This window comes from Saccopteryx leptura, chromosome 4 (genome assembly GCF_036850995.1).
Source record: "Saccopteryx leptura isolate mSacLep1 chromosome 4, mSacLep1_pri_phased_curated, whole genome shotgun sequence".
Classification (NCBI taxonomy): domain Eukaryota; kingdom Metazoa; phylum Chordata; class Mammalia; order Chiroptera; family Emballonuridae; genus Saccopteryx; species Saccopteryx leptura.
The window spans coordinates 200,723,423-200,738,208 of NC_089506.1; the positions used below are offsets into that span (position 1 = coordinate 200,723,423).

A 14,786-nucleotide genomic window follows, 5' to 3' on the forward strand; every position below is an offset into this window, starting at 1 on the left:
CAGGACAGATCCAGTCCTCTGGCACTGTGCCCAGCCCCTTTTGGACCTGCACATTCTGAGCCCTCCCCTGGCTCCACGCTGGGATTCTGGAATCTTACAGACCTCGGTTTAAATCCTGAGATGCAGCGTAGTCTTGCTGTGGCAGAGTGAAACGCTTGGCATGCTAATTACTAGAGGAATTCTGCTTGAGGCTTGAGTCTTTAGAAGAACAGCCCCTTGCCAGAAGGTGCCTCTGCTGAAGAAGTGGGGAAATAATGATTTTATCAACTACGTGCAGGAGTCTCAAAACCAGACTCAGAGCAGCAAGGGTCAACAGACCTTTAAGAAAGAGATCCACAGATTCACACTTCCCCTTGAATCCCTGTGGCAACCACATGCCTGTGGCCATCAAGCACCCTTTGCCCGGCCCCTTCTCCCTTCCTTTGACATAAAAGAAGCCTGAATTCTGGGCTGTCGGAAGATGGATTTCAGGAACCTCTAAGGCAGTTTCTCAATCAATAAACCTTTCTTTGCTCCCGACTCTGACATTCTGAATATTGGCCCTGAAGCGTTGAGCACACAGACTTTGAACCAGTAACACTGCTAACTCGTATCCTTGGACCATTTGCTTCATCTCTCTGACCTCAGTTTTTTCACCTGAAAAGTGTAATAGCAGGACCCGCTTACGGATGTAAACGCCTGTAACAAGCTCCGCACACCTTCTCCCCGTCAAAGGGGATGGCCCAGTGCCCAGTTCCCTCCCAGCCCGCTACTTCCACAATGTGGTGGACTCACTAGAGCCCCATAAAGACACTGGATGAGCCATTTGGCCAGCAAGAGCCTGGTGATTGAAATCACAGGCATCAAGTCTATTTCACCAAAAGAGAGGAAAACTTGACAATAAAACTGAGTTGTGGCAGGATGCTTGGAAAAGCTGTTTGCTGCAGCCTTAACGGGCAGGATATAAAGGCCACATCCTCAGAGGCCAGGGGACAGGTTTATTAATAGGATTAAAGCCAGCGGACCTGCGGGAGAGTCAGGGTGACTTATCAGTATGAAATAGTGTGTACTCGCGGATAAGATCACCCAAAGAGCAGCCAAGAGGCCTCTTTAGAAAAAAAAAAAATGGAACAGGCTAGTGGGGATAAGAAATCCCAGTGGTCCCCCAACACTGGGCCCTGGTCTTCTCCCGTAAGGATGGCTATATTGAGATCACCAGGGGTGGTGTGTCAAGTTCAGAAGCCAGACCCCACCCCTAGAGTTTCTAGTACAGTGACCGCACAGGGTCCCTGGGAATCCGTTAGCAATGTTAAAAGGATCGCATGTGATGATGCTGAACAGGCAGCCAAGTTTGGGATTGTTTGAGTTCCGAGGTGAGAATTGTTTTAGAACTAGTTGAGTAGCAATCTCAACACCTGGATTTATCCGTTCATTTCTTTAACAAATACCCAATACATGTTTTTGCTAAGAAATAAATAATAAGAAAACAAAATGGGCCCATTCCTCATTGAGCCTATAGTTGGCTAGTGGAGATATTGATCCAAGAGCCCCAACAATCATTCATTCATTCAAAAATGAAGTACTGACATTGTGCCAGGCTCCGTGCCAAGGACTTGGGATTTTGATTAGGCCCTGAACGTGGGAAGCAACAAGAAACTTGGGTATATTTTAGATTGCAGCGTACCCAAGGGAGGCATCGCTGTTTCTTTCTTCTTTTTCAGAATTATGTCTGATATTACTCCTGAGAGGGAAGAGGAATATATCTTACAATTCAGAGAGAAAAAAAAATTATATTTCCAAGATCAGAGTCCACAGGCTTGGCAGGGAGGGCTGCACAATTGAAAGACTGACAGTATGTTCTCAAATTATACTAATGAGGCAGAAAAAAAGTGAGGAGAGTAAGAGGGAAAAATAATAGTAGCGGCAGGAATAACATCTAACATATTAAGCACTTTACTCTATGCCAGGCACTGATCTCAGTGCCAAACAAACATTAAAAAGAAGAAGAAGAAGAAAAAAAAAATGCACAACGTTTTCATTTGCTCCTGGAGGGAGCAGCCAATGTAGTCGTCCCTCGGAAAGGTAATTCCACAACGGCATCAGTGGTTCTAAAAAGCGCTTCTGCCGTTTGACCGTGTTCTTTCTTTTCAGACCGAGCATCCTTCGGAACTGGCACAAAGGATTCATGCACAAAGACAGGCAGCCTTGGCTCATAATGGCGCAAAGCCTGCAAACAAGCTAAGTGTCCTACAAAAGGGGTTTGCTTAAATCACCTCTGGTGCATCCACATAACAGGAATGAGGCAACTCTCTCTCTGTACTGAGAGAGAACCCCTTCCGAGACAGAGCATTCAGTGAAACACGCAAGGTGCAGCAGAGTGTGGGGTATCTTTCCAAGTTTACGTCATGCGCGTGTATTAACTCCGCAAAAAAACAATTTGAAGCAATGTACCGAACTATTTATAGTGTGTAACCCAATAATCTAGGCAAGGACAAGAAAAGTGGAAAAAGAATTTTGGAGAAATGGTCACTGGTTTTGTTTGGGGTGTACACCGGTGGAGTTTTTCCCTCCCATTTTTCTACGTTTCTAAATGGAAAAAGATGTGTGGCAAAATGAGACACTTTTATCACCAAACACATTTTTTAAAAACATAATCATGAGCTCAGGGTCAAGATTTTTAAAACCTTATAATATATGTAAGAAGGGACCCAGGATCAAAAAACAAACATCTAGGAATGGCAGAAAGTGTCAAGGATATGGTTAGAAAGGTATAAATCCTCAAATAATTTGCCCCAAACCAAAACTCCAAGTACCTCTCAAAATTAAGTCTTAAAACATCATTCAGAGGTTTTAGTTTTAGGGTCTATGTTTAAAGTCTATTTTTAGGACTCTTTTCATTGCAATTGACAGGAACCCCAACTCCAAGGGGGTCACACAGAAAAAATGAGATTTATTGGTTTACAGAATTAAAAGGTCCAGGGGAAGGATTGACTTCCGGAAGAGCTTGGTTCTGAGGCTCTGCTGAATCTTGACTTACTTTCTCTGTCAGCTCAGCCTTCCCTGTGTGGGTTTTGGTGTCAGGCCACCCGTAGTGACTCCCGGAATCCTAGGATCACTCCACTTCTATGACACACCATCCTAGCGGGGAAAAAAGGACTCTGCTCCAACGGCTTGGGATCTGACCTAAATAAGCAGCTAGTAAGAGAACATTGCTTTCCATGCATTCAAAGGCCAAGGAAACACAGTCCCACAGTCCGTGGTTCTGTCTGGGGCGCTGCCATCGAAGACCCGGACCTGGCACCTTCAGGGGAACAAAAAGACTAGAGAGGCCACAAAGGAGACGGCGATCAGCTGGAAGCGGATATCCCAAAATCAATGACAGCCACTGATTTCGGAAGAAATTATTGAACCGATTACAAAACAGCAGATTCCATGGGGCTTAGAGACGAGTTGATCAATAAAACCCACCATAAGCTCATCAAGAGCTCGTTTGCCAAGGGCACTGCCTAGGATTACCGGGCTGGGACCATTTTAAAAACAGCACATGTCATGTTTAGAAGCATTTGAGAATTGGGAAACAAGTTCTCATGATAAATCTTTGGATAGGTAGGAGAAATGTGGCTGTGACTTAATAGCGGATTGGGTATCTGCACCGACCAAATGCTGACATCGTCATCATCTTCGTCATAAGAATGGCTATCCAGGGTGTTTACCAGGAGCCAAGAGCCAGGCTGTATCACAACCCTACCTCACTCAATCCTCTGAGCGATGCAGGAAGTAGTGATCAGTTCCCTTTTACAGATGAGAACGCTGTGGTTTCAGAGGCAAGAGAGCTTGTCAAGCTAGCAAACGATGCTGCTGGCATTCTGACCCAGATCTGTCCAGTTGCAAAACCTCTCCTAATAAACCTGCTCCTAGACTAATCTGGTATACTGTGAGTGTTCAGAGTCGGTGGCTGCTCTCACGTGTTGTCAGCGTTACTCAGAACAAAGCCCCAGAGTGGCCAGCAGCCCTGGCCAGGCTGTAGAGTATGCACATGACATTTCTGTGGACACCTCTCAGAAACCAAGCTTACGGCCCCCTTTATATGTTCCTCCACTAGTCAATAGATGTCTAAGTGCCCACTGTGTGCCAGTGGCTATGCTAGGTGCTCAGAATGCAGCTGTGGGCCAGACAGACACAGTGCCCTTCCTGGAAACGAGATCTGAGCTACAAGGATGGTGCATCTAACGCAGCTGGAGAAGTGCATTTACCGAACACCTCCTCTGCACCCACACGTAGAGAGGGTGAGGGCTGCCACCAGTAAATCAGACACAGCCCCTGCTCGGAAGGACTCATGGAGTAGAAGAGACACATCAGAACATGAGCTGGGTTGTTTTTACTTTTGTATTGGATTATTATTACTAACTGAACTTATTGAGCGCTTAGTATGTGTCAGGCACTACACTAATGATGTGACATGCATTAACTCACTCAATCTGCACAAACATCCTTTGAAGTGGGTACGCTGACTATCCCCATCCACAGCTGGTGAGTGACCGGGCTGCGACTCAAGCCCGAAGCTGTCCCTGGGCTCTCCTTTAACTCGCCACGCCAGTGTACCCACGGCACTCACTTCCGCTCCCTCATCAGCAGATGCCTCCAGACCCCAGATGACTCTCCTCAGTTTGTGCCTGAGTCTCCCGACTTTAGGGAAGCACCTTACTTGAACTACAGTCTATCAATAGCTGCAGTGACTGAAAAGTGTGTCACGTACAACAAAGAATATCTGTTCCCAGGGCACCTAGTGAGACGGAAATAGATCTGTTAAGAGTCTCCTATTCCACATTCCACTTGGAAGGTTAACCTTCAGGGTCAGCTTCCCCCTGAGCTTAAAACCAGGGGCATCAAAGTAATGAGGGGTGCGAGCACTCTGTGAGGTCTGGACTAATAACCTGTGAGCTTCCGTGCAGCCCCAAGCTCCTGTCACGTTGGTCAAAAGAAGTCCTGATCATTTAAAGAAAAAGGCTAACTGGTCAACATCCCACTATCAATTTATTTTTAGACCAACCTAAGTCATAACTCTATCCATTATTTTACCCCCCACACCTCCCTGTCCCTGCCACACACCCAACCACTGCCAGTCCTAGGATGTGAATGTCCAGCGGGTGTCCCCTGCCATGTAACTTTCCCTAAACAGCACTGCCGCAGCTGCAGATGTATCGTTATCTAGCTCCATAGAAAGCTCTTTCTGCTGACTCAGCTGACTGCTGGGTCGCTCCCTCAGGACCCCGTCTGCCACTGTGCCATCCCTTCCCCAAGCTCCTGTTCTCCAATCAGATCCTTCAGTTCATTTCAACAACGTTCCCCTGAGCCTCTGCTCTGGGCTGGGCACCAGGCTAGGCTAGGCTAGAAAGCTGAATGAGACCCAGCCTTTATATAAGATCCATACATTCATAGTTGGGAGGAAGAGGGAAAATGACTTATATCAAAATGCAAAATAAAAATATTAACATGTTTTCCATGCGGCACTATAAAGAAAAACAAGATAAAAAGGAAGGGTTATTGGCATTCCCGGTGGGAAGGGGTAGGAGATGACAAAAAGAAGTTTTGACAGAAGAAGGTTTTAAAGGTTGAATAGGAGTTTTCTAGGAAGAAAAAGAGAAAACAAATGCCAGAACTTGTAAAAGGGCATGTCTTGTGGGCCGGGGGAATGAGAAGAAGAAAAGAGAGCTACACATAAGTCGGCCAAGCGTTGGTGTTGAGCATGGGAGAGCAGGGTGGTGGGAGACGAGTGTGACAAACTGTTATGGCCCCCGACCACTTTGCCTGCTTAGTTTTGTAATATTTTTAGGTTTTGAAGGAATTTCACACTAACAGAGAAGTTGTTAGATTTGTATAAAGAACTCTCATATCCTTTTTCATCTAGTCCCCCCAAATCGTCAAGTTTCCCACATGAAGTATATCTTCTTTTCTCTCTATGTACAGATTTGTTTGTGGGTTTTTTGTTGTTGTTTTTTTGAGCCATTTGAGAGTGAGTTGAGGTCATAATATTTCTTTATACCTAAATATTTCATTGTCTATTTCCTTAGACCAGTGGTGCTCAGAGTGTGCGCCAGGGCGCACTGGTGCACCCTAGAAGATTTCCAGGTGTGCCCTATGGTATTCCAGAGAAATATGTGCCTGTTGGGGACCAAAAAACCAACAAAGTTTTTGGAGTTTAGATTTTGGGGGGACAGAGGTGTGGGGAATTGGCTGTAAGCTGACAGTCTGCCCAATCCCCCACCTCATTTGCCTGATTAGCTTGCAAAAGGCTGTTAAGCTGTGGTGCTGGATTGTTTACACTACCCCCCATGTTCCCCGGAAAGACTGGACGCAAGTTTCTTCCATCCTTTGTTTGGTGTAAAGATGATGTGTATGATGGGGGTTTTGGATTGATGATTAAACATAAGGAATTGTCTCTTGAAGCCTTTTGGATTTCTATAAAAGAACATGTGGCAATATCTAAAAAAGCTTTGAATGTTTTACTACAATTTTCAACATCCTATTTATGTGAATTAGGATTTTCTACCCTCAACACAATTAAGAGTAAAAAGAGAGGAATTCTTCAATGTATTGACAAGGAAATGAGAGTTTGCCTTTCAAATATATGCCCAAACATTGAAGAAACCGCTAGGACACATCAGGCTCATGTTTCTCATAAATACAAGAATGAAAAAACTTAACACATTTGTGCCGGGACCTACTGAATTTACTAAATCTTACTAAGAATGTATCTATATATATATAAAGATAACTTTTTTGTCGTTTTTTAATTTTTTAACCCCTCTTTTTTTACGAATTCTAAAAAGCATAACTCAAAAAATGTAACATAAAAATATTTTTTAATGTCAGAATAAATTTAATTTTGTCATATTTATTTCATTTAATTACCATAAAAGCACACTTACACTTTATATATTTTTTTCTTTAATATTTGACTTAATTATTATATATTTCTCAGAAATTTGTATATAGTGCGCCTACAATTATTTGTAGGGTTTTAAATGTGACCTGGCTTCAAAAAGTTTGAGAACCACTGCCTTAGACCAGTGTCATTTCCTTGGATAACATAAACTCAGAAAATTTATATTAACTTGGAACTATTATCTAAGACACAAACCTTATCCATATCTTACCAATTTTCCCAATAATTTCCTTTATAACAACAAAAAAGTTGAATACTCTATTTTATTTATTTTTTATTTTTTTGTGACAGAGTCAGAGAGAAGGACTGATAGGGACAGACAGACAGGAAGGGAGATGAAAAGCATCAATTCTTCATTGCAGCATCTTAGTTGTTCATTGATTGCTTTCTCATATGTGCCTTGACTAGGGGAGGGGCTACAGCAGAGCAAGTGACCCCTTGCTCAAGCCAGTGACCTTGGGCTTCAAGCCAGTGACCTCTGCACTCAAGCCAGTGACCCTGCGCTCAAACTGGTAAGCCTGCGCTCAAGCCAGATGAGACCGCACTCAAGCCAGCGACCTCGGGGTTTCGAACCTGGGTCCTCTGCATCCCAGTCTGATGCTCTGTCCACTGTACCATCACCTGGTCCGGCTATTGTATTATTTTATTAAATTTTTCTATTACAGTTGACATTTAATATTTTATATTAGTTTCAGGTGTACAGCACAGTAGTTAGACAATCATATACTTTACAAAGTGTTCCCTTTGATATTTCCAGTAACCCCAACACCATACATAATCACTACAATATTATTGACTATGTTCCTTATGCTGTACTTTGCACCCCCATGACTATTCTGTAACTACCAATTTGTACTTCTCAGTCCCTTCACCTTTTTCAACCTGTCTCCCAACCCCCTTCCCATCTGGCGATCATCAGTTGTTCTCTGTGTCTATAAGTCTGTTTCTGTCCCTTTTGTTAATTTATTTTGTTCTTTAGATTCCACATATAAGTGAAATCACATAATATTTTTCTTTCTTTGTTTCATTTATTTCACATAGCGTAATACCTTTTGGGTCCATCCGTATTGTTCACATGGTAAGATTTTTTTCTTTTATGGCTGAATAATATTCCATTGTATATATGTACCAAATCTTCTTGATCCAATTGTCTATTGATGAGCACTAAGGTTGCTTCCATATCTTGGCAATTGTGAATAACATTGCATTGAACACAGGGGTGCTTATATCTTTTTGAATTAGTATTTTGCATTTCTTCAGATAAATTCCCAGAAGTGGAATTGTTAAGTCATAAGGCAGTTTTATTTTTAATTTTTTTGAGGAACATCCATACTGCTTTCCACAGTGGCTGCACCAACCTACATTCCTACCAGCAGCGCACAAGGGTTCCCTTTTTTCCACATCTTCACCAACACTTGTTGCTTGTGGCTTTATTGATAGACATTCTGACAGGTGTAAGGTGATATCTCATTGTTGTTTTAATTTGTGTCTCTCTCATGATTAGTGACATTGAGCATCTTCTTCATATGTCTATTGGCCGTCTGCATGTCCTCTTTAAAGAAATGTCTAGGTCCTCTGCCCGTTTTTTTAAGTGGATTGTTCATATTTCTGGTGTTCAGAAGTATGAATTCTTTATAAATTTTGGATATTAACCCCTTATCTACCCACTCTATTTTAAATTGGAACCCCACCACTGTCAACACACCTTGGCCCTGTTTTGTTTTTCTTCACAGCCTTTTCCACTGTCTAACATATAAGATATGTTTCTTATTCTTTAATTGTCTCTTCTTCCCACCACCCCACTAGAATGTAAGTCCTATAAGGTCAAGATTCTAATTGATTTTGTTCACTGTCATATCCCCAATAACCAAAATAGTGCCTGGCACGTGGTAGTTGTTTGATAAATATTCTTTATACAACTAAATGGCCAAATCTGAAGGTATCTCTTCCCAACCTCCCCTTCCCTTTATTTTTTAAAAACAACATACCAATGGGATATTCGTGTCAAGAACTCTGAGGTTCCATGTTACTGCTTTCCCTCCCTTTAAAGAACTTTGGGTTCTTTATCCTTTTATATGAATGTAGTGTATATTGCAAGGGAAAGGGCTACCCAGGAACACTTAGGGCTTCTCTGAAGGCTAGTCCAAATCAACTGACTCCCCACTGGACGTCCGTTTAGATGAAAAAGTCTTTGAGGTACAAACAGAGTTGGCGTCTTTAGATCTAATGGAAAGAGTAAAAGAAAATCCCTAACTGGAAGGTCAATTTATAGATTCAACAGTTAAATCAAGCCATATCTTTAAGCACATGGGACACAAACTTGTATTAAATCAAAGACTTAGTCTGAGGTAAGCCCCCCTGGCTGGGAACTTGAGTTGGAGACATGTAATTAACACTAACCAGTCAGCACCAACTGCTTCAACTGAGAGTGGACAGATAGACCCCCCTTGCTATAATTTCCAGGGAGCTTGGGGATGCTCGCCTGCGAGTTGCAGAGATGGTGGGCTTCTTTCTGTCTGACGTCATTTCCTAAGACTCACCCTGGGCCCGTGACACTCAGGCCCCACCAGCCTCTTTGTGCTTCTGAAACACAAGGATGCTTCAAGGTCATTTATGCCTGTGCTCTACCCAGTTTCCCTTTGGACAGCTCAAATGTCACTTTCTCAGTGAGAACCTCTCTTTTACCCTATTTAGTTCTGTAAACCCTTATCCTCTGTGCCACCTGCTATACCCCCTATCCTCTTCCCTGTGTTATCCTTCCCCACGGCACATGCCATTGAACATACTGAACATTTTACTTAATCATTTATTCCCTTTCCTGTAGTAATATACAAGACCTGTGATGGCAGGGTCTTGCTTTTTTAAAATGTTTATTTATTAATCAGAGAGAGGCAGGGAGAGAGAGACAAAGAGACAGGAATGCCGAGCTGCTCCTGTATATGCCCTGACCAGGTATGGAACCGGTAACCTCTGCGCTTCGGGACAACGCTCCAACCAACAGAGCTATCTGGCCAGGGTGGCAGGGTCTGGCTTTTTCATTCAATACCACCTTCCCCGTCACCTAGAACAGTGTCTGGTATATATTAGTCATTCAAAACCTAGTTATTTAACTAACTAATTTGGTTAGTTGATTGATTAAGTAGTTAATTAAGTGGTTAGTTAACTAACTCTACTCCTGTGGCTGATGCAGTGTGGTCACCTGGCTACTAAACTCCATCAAAGCCTATGCTTTGTACTTGAGTTACCAAATTGAAGAAGAATCCCACAGGGAAACCCTTAGGCCAGATGTCACCGATATCCCACCTGAATCCTTGAAGTACATTAGTACCCTTGGGATAAAGTTCAAATTCTCTGTCCCTAGAGTTCTAATCTCTTGGGTCCCCACCCTTCACCACCCCCAATAGTTCCTCTACCCTCCGATAATCTATAACTTCTTCCCACTCCTCAAAGTCACTAGGTTCTTCGCACATGTACTGTCTCTCTTCCTCGAACAGTCCTCTACATCACCCCTTACTCTTCAGGCCTGGCCAACTCTTACTCACCAGCTTCTGCCCCTGTCACAGTACTCACCACACTCTGTGGTCACTGTCCCCTTGTGGGCTCCGTGAAGCCAGAACCTTTGCCTTCTTCCTCCCTGCTGTATCAATGTCTAGGGCGTTGCCAAACTCCTAGTTGGATATTTGCTAATTTGGACAAGGGTTATCACCCATTTCACAGAAGGAGATTAAGTAGAGTATAATGATAAGACCATGACCTTGAAGAAAAGCTCTGAGTTCAAATCCCAGCTCTTCCATTTAGTGGATGTGTAACCTTCAAAAGGTTTCTTAAGCTCTATGAATATTTTTCTTATTCAATAAAAGGTGAACATGGTAAATTCATAATCAATTTAGCACTGTTCTCATGGCTGGGAATATGGCAGTAAACCATAGATCCATCATGATATCTGACCCAAGTCCCACGGAATGGGAAGAAGCTGGCTACCTTGAGCACTAAAGGAAGAACATCAGAGGCAAATTGAGCACAAGACGCCGAGGCAGCGAGGCGGGAACAAGCTCGCGGTGTTCAGGGAAGAGGGAAAGCCAGCGGGGCAGCTGGCACTCTCAGAAGCAGCCTCCCGTGTCCGTATGAAGTACAGAGCCACAGCCCTGCTTTGGGCTGTGCACCCAGTGCTCCCCGTCCCCCCAGACCTGGATTCTGAGGTCCAGCTTCAGCTCTGAGAAGGACACTGCTTCTCCACTCATGTTTTCTCACTGGTCCTCGACCACAGTTGGCATCTCCCTCTGGCTGGCCACCCTGGACCTAATCTGGCTTTCTCTGTCCCCTACATCAGTGGCCATTGAGTGTCATTGCTCACTGGGTTTGCCTGGTTCTCAGGCTGAACATCTCTAAGGCAAGAATCAATGGGTAATGGGGAGATAAATAAAACGTGGGAGACAACATCTCCAGATCTTGATGCCACGGGAATCTAGTTAGCTCAGAGACTATAACAATTCCATATGCCTGTAACCTAGACTCTCTCCTCCCCTAACTCCACTTCCCCTAGATGCTCAACTCATGGCCTAGGCCCTGGTCGATAAACTGCGGCTCGCAAGCCACATGCGGCTCTTTGGCCCCTTGAGTGTGGCTCTTCCACAAAATACCACGTGCGGGCACTACCTTGATAAGGAATGTACCTACCTATATAGTTTAAGTTTAAAAAATTTGGCTCTCAAAAGAAATTTCAATCGTTGTACTGTTGATATTTGGCTCTGTTGACTAATGAGTTTGCCGACCACTGGCTAGCCCATTGGGTAGTTTATCTTTGATTACAGTCTGCTTCACTCTGATCCCTTTACAGGGATCTCTCAACAAGGGGCAATTCTGCCCCCAGAGGCCATTTGGCAATGGCTGCAGACACTTTTGGTTGTCACAGCTAGGGGGAAGGTGCTACTGGCATGTAGTGGATTGAGATCAGATCAGGTATGGTGCCAAAGATCCTATAACAACCAGGACAGCCTGCCCCCTACAAAAAATTTTCCTGCCTAAAAAGTCAACAGCACCAATGTTGAGAAACCCTAATTTTAAAGGAACCCTTCTCATACGCATGAACATTAAATATATATGTAAAGAGATGCTGAAATGTATCTGTATGCAAAGAAATGCAGATTAAAATATTAACCAGATATTTCACACCTCGTAAGCTGACAAAGTTCAAAAAGAACAAGTATTGGGAGGAATGTGGGGACATAGGGACCTTCAGGCATGGCTGGTAGCAGTGGACTCTGGTGTGCCCCAAACAGCCTGTTACTATTTGGTCACACTAAGAGTCACACACCCAATGACCAGTAGTAGTTCTGCAAGAAATTCTTACCAAGCTCCTCAAAAGGACATATATGAAGATAATTATTGCAACGTTATTTGTGGTTTCAGGAAGTTGGAGGCTCCAACAGTGTCCATCACTGGGGAAGCAGGCAAGTAAAGGTGGATGAATGGACAGCATGGACTATTAAAAGTGATTTTTAGATACACAGCGGTAGGGAAGGACCTTACAACTATAATGGGGGGGGGACATAAAAAACAGCATGCAGTCATTAATACAATTCCACATACATCATTCTTTTTTAAATGTACACATTAGGAGAGTACATTGATACAAGTACTTTGGGAAATTGTTTGATACTAAACAGATACTAAAGCCAAACATAAAAACTACGACTGAGCAATTCCACTCCTAAAAGTATGCCCAAGAGAAATGAGTGTGTCACCAAAACACATGTACAATACAAGCATGTTCACAGCAGTTTGATTCATAATAGCACCCCAAAACTTACAACGGCCAGTTGTTAACAAATAGAGATAAATCCATATAATGGAATACTATATAGCAATGAAAATGGAAAAACTATAACTATATGCAACATGATATCATAGACATAATGATCAGCATTATTAAGAAGCCAGATGCAAAGAGTACATACTATGTGATTCCTTTAATGAAGTTCAAAATCTGACAAAACTAATTGATAATTTTAGAGATCATTATAGTAGTTCCCCTTGGGGATGACAGACTTTAAGAGTTCACAAGGAAGGTTTCTACAGTGCTGGAAATGTTCATCTCGCTCTTGGTGGTGATTATGCAGGGATCTATACATATGCAAAGAATCAAGCTACCATGTAAGATTTGTGCTCTTTATGTTAATTATAACTAAAAATAAAATGTGGAGGGAGCACTCTCTCAAAAGACATAGATTCACCTGACAATGCCAAGGACTGTCAAACATGCAGTGCAGTTAGAAATTCCCGTACACCACTCACAGGGATGCAAAATGCACAGCTGCCCTGTAAAACAGTCGGGCAATTTCTCAGAAAGTTAAACATACACTTACAATATGGCCCAGTAATCCCACTCTTGAGTGTTCTAAAGAAATGAAAACTTATTATGTTCTCACAAAAACCTGTACACAGATACACAAATGTTTCTAGCAGCTTCATTCATAATCACCAAAGCCTGGAGGCCATCCAAATGTCCTTCAGTGAGTGAATGGATAAACAAACCTCTCCACCGCAGAACATGACTCAGCAAAAAGAGGAACAAATGGCTGACACAGGCAGCAACCTGAATGCATCTCAAAGGCTTTCTCCCGAGTGAAAGTTCCCAGTCTCGAAGTGTTACAGACTGCACACACCCATTTATATGACTTTCTTAAAAAGACAAAGTCAGGCCCTGGCTGGTTGGCTCAGCGGTAGAGCGCCAGCCTAGCGTGCGGGGGACCCGGGTTCGATTCCCGGCCAGGGCACATAGGAGAAGTGCCCATTTGCTTCTCCACCCCCCACTCCTTCCTCTCTGTCTCTCTCTTCTCCTCCCGCAGCCAAGGCTCCACTGGAGCAAGGATGGCCCGGGCACTGGGGATGGCTCCTTGGCCTCTGCCCCAGGCACTAGAGTGGCTCTGGTCGCGGCAGAGTGAGTCCCCGGAGGGGCAGAGCATCGCCCCCTGGTGGGAAGAGCGTCGCCCCTGGTGGGCGTGCCGGGTGGATCCCGGTCGGGCGCATGCGGGAGTCTGTCTGACTGTCTCTCCCCGTTTCCAGCTTCAGAAAAATACAAAAAAAAAAAAAGACAAAGTCATACCGGAGGAGACAGAGCAGTAGTGGCAGGGGTTGTGGGAGGAAGAAAGGAAGACCACAAAGAAGGAAAACAGAGGAATCCTCTGAGGCAATGATAGTGTTCCGTGTCCTGACTGTGCTGGGAGTAGCTACATGAATCTATAATGTATTAAAATTTATAGGTCGATATAACAAACAAAAAGACAACAGTACTGTATGATAATTTAAGATATAAAATAAATAAGATATTGATTCAGAGTCCTATTCCACAATTAATAAAGAACTATGTTAGAAATAAGATGAATAAGTTTTGGGAATCTAATGTACGGCATGGTGACTGTAGTTAATAACACTGTATTATATACTTGAACGTTGCCAAGAGAGTAGATCTTAAATGTTTTCACTGCAAAAAAGAAATTGGAATTATGTCACATGGTAGAGGGGTTAGCTAACATTAAGGTTGGTAATCACTTTGCAATATATCAGTGTATCAGATTGATGTGTCCTACCTGAGTTTACACAATGTTATATGTCAATTATATTTCAATAAAGCTGCAAAAAAAACCAGAAACCTATAGATGCACACAAAATATACATGTTGCAGGGACACACACAAACAAAAAGATGTACAGTAAGCACAAACTGGTGGTCCCTTAGGGGTAGTGAGTGTGAATGAATGGGAATAAAGGGAAATGAACCTGAAGACAGATAAATAAAATAGGCACATACAGTGCTGTGCTAGGAAGACCAGCAGCTAAGACTGAGAGGCAATTGTACCCAT

The 14,786-nt window shown here is 43.2% G+C and overlaps 1 pseudogene; it reads left to right on the top strand.

The window, feature by feature from the left end:
* LOC136404322 (small ribosomal subunit protein uS5m-like) overlaps window positions 1-14,786 on the top strand; it is a 127,223-nt pseudogene that overhangs the window by 70,127 nt on the left and 42,310 nt on the right.